Genomic DNA, 8,597 nt, shown 5'->3' with positions numbered 1-8,597 from the left:
GATGCTTGATGGGGTCAAGTAACACAAGCAAGGTGAGGAAGGATACGAGTCACTGAGACACTTATGCCAGTTTTTGTTTATTTTTGTTTTGGGGGGTTTTATTATTGGTTTTGATTTAGATTTTTGAGTGAGTGGGCAGTGTGGGAAGGAGAGATAGTAGGTGAGGTGGTTATAATTGGGGATGATGATGATCTTGGAAGTGAGGAAGGTGAAGAGTTGTCACCACCAGGGCTGAATCAGATGTCAATAACAATGTCAGTGTTGCCTTGGATACCAATGAACTTAACTTTTTTGCTGATGGATTGTCTATGAAAGGCCTTTGCTTTAAATATAAATGACACACCATAAGCAGAGGCTCCAGTGAATACTCCAAAGCACTGCTACTGGGTGGTCCTGCAGTAGAGCCACATTGAATTATTAGAGGCCCTACAAAATACTTGGTACTATAAGAAAATGACTTCCACTCCACAGGACATTGCTGCAAGGGAAATGTTATTGTAATAGATATGGAAACTGGTAGTTTTCTCATTTTATTACATGAATGAAATATTATTTGGGACATTTTAATAGATGAGGAATTTCACTGGCAGAATTGAGATTCAAACTAAACATGTGACTCTTCAAACCCAAAGTCATGCTATTCCCAGCCTTTTGAGCTTCCTTATAAACACTCAGCTTAAAATCCTAAAGTAATCAACTCACATAATTCTTCTGGTGGCTTTGACCTAGATTCAGTTCTTTGGAAGAAAAAAAAATTGTACTTTTTCTATTACCATCAAATTTTAGCATAATCACAGGCATTGTCTTTAGTAGGTTTGAAGATCAAGGAGAACTTGAGCACTTCAACTGGAGATGCCACATCTTTGGAAATTCAAAGGACATTTATTACTTTTTAACCAAAGTGTACAATTGACCATAATATTCAAGCTAAATAAAAAGTTATAGCATAGAGTCATTCGATGAAAAATGATTTTTGTTGTTTTTTAAGCATGAAAGGTGGACAACATGGAATTATTGACTCTCCTTTATTTTTTCATAAACACTAAAAGTTAGAATAATTAATCAAATTATTCTCCTGGTCTTCTGGGCCAGTTTTTTTCATCCCTGTCACACTCCAAAATCTCCTTTCTTCATTTTTAGCCAACATCCTTGTTTCCTATATATTGAGAAAAAAAGAACTCCCCAAACTATGAATTTTATCTAAAGTGTGTTTAGCCCTGTTGGGTAATCAGTTGTCCCTGTTTATCCTAGGGAATTTGTTTCCAGACACCCCCAGACCACAAAACCCAATGATATTGGAATTCCTTATGTAAGATAGCATCTATTTGTACAGAACCTACACAATCATCCTGCATACTTTAAATAATTTCTAGACTATTTTTCAATTTTTATTAGTTATTGATGGACCTTTATTTATTTATTTGTTTACATGTGGTGCTGAGAATCAAACCCAGTGCCTCATACGTGCTAGGCAAGCACTCTACCATTGAGCCACAATACTAGCCCTCTAGATTATATTTAATATCTAGTACAATGTCAAAACTGAGTTCTGTATTGCACTGTTAGAAAATAATGAAAGAGAGAAATTGTTTTGCTCAGTATAGATGAAAATCTTTTTGAATGTCTCCAATCCATGGCTGGTTGAATTCACCATTTATTGAATCCACTCATGCAGAACCTATGTTTACAGTGGGCCTACTCTATACAGGAAGAAGAAATGGGAGAAGTATACAAGATAAATCTTTAGCTATTGGGAAAAGTCATTGGATGATGATGGAAATTGGTAAATCAAGAAAAAAAATTAACACAACATCTAGAGATATGGAAATAAATATCTAGTTAGCAGTCAAAACACTTTAAAAATGCAAACAGTTGCTTCTGAGGAATACAGCTAGTGGGACTACGTATGAATGGGGATGCTATTTTTTCACCTAAGCCTTTTAGCGTTTTTTCAGATCTAGGAAACAAACAAACAAAAAAGAATAAAATTGTCAAATTAAGGCTGTAAGAAAATACATGCAAATTATAATTGCTTTATTATTAAGGTGTTATTGTGGATAGGTACCATGTTTTTCTCAACTTTTTTCAATGTTATACAATCCATACAATTTACCAAGAAGTCTTCATAAGGAGTACTTTCTTTTATATTTTATTCAACTTTAGAAACAGTTTAAGTGCCCTTTAAAAAAAGTAACACATTGGTGAGGAAAGGGGAAAGTACTAGAATTTTTTGTTTGTGTATATTAAACCTTAGTGCTATAGCCAGGGTAAGGGATTACTCTTAGCTGATCCCATTATTGGACTCAACACAAGATGAGGGGTGACAGAAGTATTTATCAGCAATAAAGGAGCTGCCATTTTTATCAGGAAATTGACAACACCAAAGAAAGAAAGTACCCAGGAGTGTTGTCAGCACTGGAAAGTGGGTAAACTGGGGTGATAATGGGTCCAGTTTCTTATCTGCAGAACCAGTGACTAGACTTTAGTCCATGACAATCCACCAAAGTGATTAGAATCTCTGAGCTGTTTAGGTAGACAGCAAGAGGACCTCAGAAGGTGGTGCATTGATACCTCTGAATGATAACTCATCAGAATGTATCAACAAGATATGTTCTTAACAAGGACAGCTTTGGAATTCATTAAAATGGCTAGGTTTCTGAATCTCTAATTTAAATTTCACATTATCTGTACCCCAGAAACAAAGATGAAGATGATATTTCTTTCAAAGCCTTTGCCTTTGCCTTCTATAATTTTCCTAGATCATTCTAATACTAATAATGTTGAATTCTAATGATGTTGAATTTCAAGCTAATCACTCAGGCCATAGATTAAATGATTAAAGTGGATTTCAGTTTTCAAATAAAATGTTGTAATAAAGAATAGTTTCCTATTAACAGCCTGATCCTCATATTTTGCCATTGATCAGAACATCTATAAAAATTAAATATTTGTCATTCTTATAAACAAATGCTACGTAGCATAAAGACTTTCAGTATATATTATTAACATATTTGAACAATAAAATAATTAGACACAATAGGCTTCCAGAGAAAAAAGAATATTGATTAATAAAAATAAAATAGGAGGGGTTGGAGCTGTGGCTCATTGTTCGAGCACTTGCCTAGCATGTGTGAGGCACTGGGTTCGATTCTCAGAACCACAGAAAGAAAGAAAGAAAGAAAGAAAGAAAGAAAGAAAGAAAGAAAGAAAGAAAGAAAGAAAGAAGGAAGGAAGAAAGGTAGGTATTGTGTCCATCTACAACTAAAAAAATTCTTTAAAAAATGCTTAATTATTAGTTAGTACAAAATGAATCACGTGTGCTCAAAGGTATAAAGGAAAGCTTTATATAATGTAGCTGACATTGTTATTATCCCCCCCCCATCTTGATTATTGACAGGGAATGGTTGAGACAAAGCACCAAGGAGAACCCAGGCAGGGATAACTGACTGGGCTATCAAGAGGTCATTGAAGTCAAGGACCCAGGTCATAGGGTCTTAAATATTAGTGCAGGTCAGAGAAAAGACAGTGCCAATGATGCAGTTCTGCGTGGCCTTCTGCCAGGGCTCTGAGTAAGTGGAAGAGCACTGAGCTGGTGACTCATTAGCAGTCAAGTTGCTGTAAGTGGGGAACCACCTGTAGTTAAGACAAGTGCCCCATTGAATTTAGGAGAACATGAGAAAACTCAGGAAAGACTGATCTCTTTGACGAGAGGTGCAAAGTCTTCAGTTCAGGCTCACATTGCTTTCTAGGAATTCCTTCTGGCCATGCCTGTATCTGGTGAAAGCTTCTCTTCCAAGCCTACATTTTTGAAGGAAACAGGGACTGAGGAACTGGAGGTCCCTATAGCTACCTGTACTTAGGTGCTGCCTTCTTAATAACACTGAGGAAAATGGATTACCCTTAAATGAAAAGTAAGAGGGAAGAAAAGAAGGGAGGAAAGAAGGGATGGAAGGAAGGGAAGAGAAGAAGAAAGAAAAATTATTTCCCTTTAGTTTTTCTTCTAAACTTAAAATATTCACACACACACACACACACACACACACACACACACACACACACACAAAGATTCTGGCTCCTGTCACTCCCCTTTCTTTCTTCTCATTTCTAAATTTCCAGCAACATTAGTCCTCCTATTTTCTCTGTGTTGTCTCATGGTTTACCGGGGTTGTAGGGCTTCAAAAAAGAATGAGACATAGTACAAGATTCTTGTCGCATCCTAACACAGTTACATCCATTTTCTTTCAGAGCTAGGTAGATGTTAGTTCAGGACCTCCTAGCTCTGAGGGGCTAGGTTGAGAAATAAACTGAGATCTGCTTTAGTTCCTCCTACATGTGATCTGATGTTTGTCTCTAGCAGCCTTTTAAAATTCTATCCTTATTCTGTGTGCTAGGCATTTTCATGATAATGTGCCTTGATATGGTTCTGTTGTAATTTTGCACCTTTAGGGTTCAATACGCCTCTTGTATTTGGTGTTCCGTTTCATTCTTTAGATCTGGGAAATTTTCTGATATTATTCCATTGAAAAGATTGTGCATTCCTTTGGTTTGTATCTCCATGCTTTCATCTATTCTGATAAATCTTAAATTTGGTCTTTTCATGTTATCTCATATTTCTTGGAAGTTCTGTTCAAGGTTTCTTAAAATCTTTTTTCCATGGTCAACTCTGTTTTCAAGATTATATATTTTGTCTTCATTGCCTGAGGTTGTCTTCCAAGTGATCTAGTCTATTGAATTTTTTATTTGGTTTATTGTTTCCTTCATTTCAAGAATTTCTGTTTGTTTTTTCAGAGTTTCTTTATTGAAGTGATATTTTATTACCTGTATTTGCTCTCTTATATCATCCTTTAACTTTGCAGATCAGTTTAACTATGAACATTCTAAACTCCTTCTCTGACGTTTCTTACACTATGGTGTCAATGGATTCTGTTATTGGAATGTGTTGGTTTGCTTGGGGCAATTTGTTTCCTTGTTTTTTCATGTTGTTTTTTGTGTCTACCCATCTAACAGTATGGATCTGAGGCAGTAGAATTTCTACTCTGTAAATTTTTATTGTCCCTGAAGATTTCCCGTACCTTACTGTTTAGGGGGAGAGAAATAATAACAATGACCATTGCAAACAATTTACAGCATTAAACCAAATAGTTCCTACTATGACCTCTTCAATGTTAATTATCACAATAAACAGAAATGATATGATCAATTACTATCTATAATAAAAACAGCAAGTTTGCAAATGAGTTTACATTTTTAAATGGTGGACAGGAGAGAATAGAAGTGATTATAGGATGTGATGGTTATGAGAGAGGAAGAGAGAAGACAGAAGTATAAGTTTAAAGGAACAGTGAAAGAGAGAACAAGAGAAACAAGTAGGAGAAAGCAGGCAGAGATTGGATATTAGCAGAAGAAAAGAGAATCAAGGGAAACAGGTAGGAAAAATATATATAATATATATATACCAAAAAATATATAAACAAAATAATAAATACAAAACAAAACTAAAATATATTAATCAAACACAAAAATAACTAGTTCACAAAAACGAATCCATTTATAATAACTGGCTTCAAAAATGTTAGAGATGAGAAGGAAAAAAATAGGAAACTATAAATGTCCATGGACCATTAAGGTCACAATTAAATAGTGAAAAAGAATTGAGAGAGAGAGAGAGAGAGAGAGAGAGAGAGAAGAAAAGAAAAAAGAATCTTGATGAAAATTTAAAGAATTCTTTCTGTTGAAGTTCAAAATATTATCTGCTTCTCTTCTCACCAGTTATACATGGGTTCTTCTGGAGTGTGATGCTCCACCCTCTGGACTGCTGAAGTGAGAGAGATAATCCCACAGGCAGAGTTTCTGGAAGCAGGGTTTATGCTTAGGTGGGCTTCAGGCTCTTTGCTGAATGCTAATTGATCTGGAGATTTTAAATCAGCACATCTCCAGTAACCAGTATTTGCTGGTCCACGCTGGAAGACTTTACCCCAGGGATCTCCCTTGGGTTCCACTTGAGTGGTGGGGGACCCAATTCTTTGTCCCCTAAGTCACCTGCAGACCCCACGTTTCCTGGTCCTGGGTTAAGTCTTCAATTTCTTCCACCCCCATGCTTCCAAGTTCCCATTTCTTCAGCCAGTCCTGAAATCAGTCAGGTTGGAGGGGCAGGGGGTGGGTGCGGGTAGACTTGGGTGAATTTCTGAGACCACTTGTCCCCTGTGTAAACCTCTTGCCAGGTTTGAATTTCTTCTGGGCACTTAAGCACACTCTATGTCGTTTTGTCGTGCAGTGTGTTTACCTGGCCTGTACTTTGGGCCAAACCCAGGTTTGCCAGGAATGGGTTTTCCCAGTTGCCAGTCCCCACACCACAACTGCAAAATCCTTCCTTCCTTTGTCCTCCACATGCCTCAGGAGGGACGGTGGTTTCTTTCCCTATGGACGGATATCGAGGAGCAAGTCTTACAGGTCTGTTGGACCGTGTCCTTGGTCTCTAAATGCTCTGTACCCAGACATACCTCAGGCCTCTCAAAAATTCAGTTTCCTTTAATTTGCTTATCCCTCTGCTATGCTCACGGAGGGACCCCTCTGGCTGGAGCTTCTGGCCTGATTGAGGTAGAGGCTGTGCTACAAGGATTTTTTTTCTTATTTTATTATGTCCAACCTCCTTTGTCCCTGGTCTGTTTTGAATGTCTAGTTTTATGTTTCAGTGAAGTCTTTCCTTTTTTTTTTTTTTTTTTGTTCACCCATCTTTCAGAGAAGCCACTGTCTGCTTTTTGATTTCACTCCATGGAGCACCCAGGAATGTAACCTCTATTCTGCTATCTTGGATCTCTCCTCATTTTATTTTTTTTTTTAGTTAAAAGAAGAAAAAAACATATATGATGCACCCTTTTTATTTATCATATGACAAAATTAAATATATTTATCTTTTTTTTTTTTTTTGCATTTATAGGGTCTTGATTTAACACCTGAGCAACCATCTTGAATGTCAACTGTCCTTCTTAGGAAATAAGTTTCGCTTTCTGGTACTTCCTATTACCGGAACTCCCCGCAACCCCATTAGTGACCTACTCCATGGTACCATAACCCTGCGCCCATCCCAGAAGGACAGGACTAGAAAGCCCGTGATGCCATCAACCTAAGCCAATCCCATGCTATTCCCACCTGCCCAGCTCTGACACAAGCCCCCTGAGCCTCTCCCACAGCACCACAGCTATGACTCCAAACCCCTACCCACAAAAGCTGAACCCCCGAACATCTCGGGCCTCTCTCCTCTCTATAGAGAGATGGACTTTATTTGTCAGCTTTGACAAATAAACTTTCTTGTGGATCTCTGCCTGGTCTCTGTCCTTCATTTCTCGCTAGCCTGTCTCTTGCTTTCTCACTTTGCTTTCAGCATTCATTCTATGTTTTTCCTGTGTGATAATATTATTATCTTCATAATTAATATTTTAAACAGTTCCTACATAAGCTCCTCTTGACTGATGATAAAGTTCTTAATCTTGGAAACAAATATTTTAACCTTTATTTTGCACTTACTTGTGGAAGATAATAAGGTTGGTTATAAAATTGTATACTTAAACAATTATTTTCCCTTAGTCCTTTAAGAACTTTAATTTGCTATTTTTGTTATGCATTTTTGCTGACTCAGGTTCACTAAAGATTTATCAGTCTGGGTTTCCCCCCATTCTGGTGGCTATTAACAGTGACAGTAGTCTCTCTAGTTAGGAAGAGTAAGTGCAAAGAGCCTAAATAGAAATTATTTGTACTAATTCACTTTTGTACTCAGAGCAAACTCTATCTAATGAATTTTGGAAAATAGTCAAATATTTTCTCTTCATGTACCACTTCTCTATCATTCTCTACATTCCCTTGTGCTCTTGAGTTCTTCCTAATTAACATATGCATCTTTTACTGTTCTTTTACTTTTTCTTTCACTTATGTACTGCACATGAATTCTTTTGAACCTTCTTTAAAATCATTAGCTGTGTTCTACTATATGTAGTTTATGAAATCCACTACAATAGGTTTACATAGAATATTTTTGATTTTCAAAATTTATAATCAATTCCTTTCCATAGTTCTCTTTTTTCATTCTCTTCTTTCATTTCACCTTAATGCAACTTTATAATATTCTATGCTTTAGTAGAACTTATTTCTACATTTATCTCTTCAATTTTCTTAGAAACTTTGGTTAAAGTTTGTGTCAACCTCCCCTGAAGTGAAATTCATATTTTTGTTATATGTATAGATGCTCCTCAGCTTACAGTGGAGTAACATTCTGATAAACTAATCATAAGTTGAAAATATCACAAATTGAAGATGCTTTTAACACCCTTAACCTACACAGCATCCTAGGTTAGCAACACAGTGTGCCATGTGCAGTTGCTTTCCTTCCTGATCATATCACTGACACTGTTCTACCACAGTTGTACCACATTAGAGGGTCAGTTGTACCACATTATCACTAGCCTGGGAAATGATCAAAATCAAGTTCTAGTTTCTGGTCTTGTTTTTATTGAATGTGTATTGATTTTATACCATCATTCAGAAAATTGCAAGTTAGACCATTGTGAATCAGGGAAATCTATGTACTTTAGCATCTGATTTCT

The sequence above is a fragment of the Urocitellus parryii genome, chromosome 2, assembly GCF_045843805.1.
Source record: "Urocitellus parryii isolate mUroPar1 chromosome 2, mUroPar1.hap1, whole genome shotgun sequence".
NCBI classification, from domain to species: domain Eukaryota; kingdom Metazoa; phylum Chordata; class Mammalia; order Rodentia; family Sciuridae; genus Urocitellus; species Urocitellus parryii.
Note: the sequence above shows the minus strand (reverse complement) of the source record.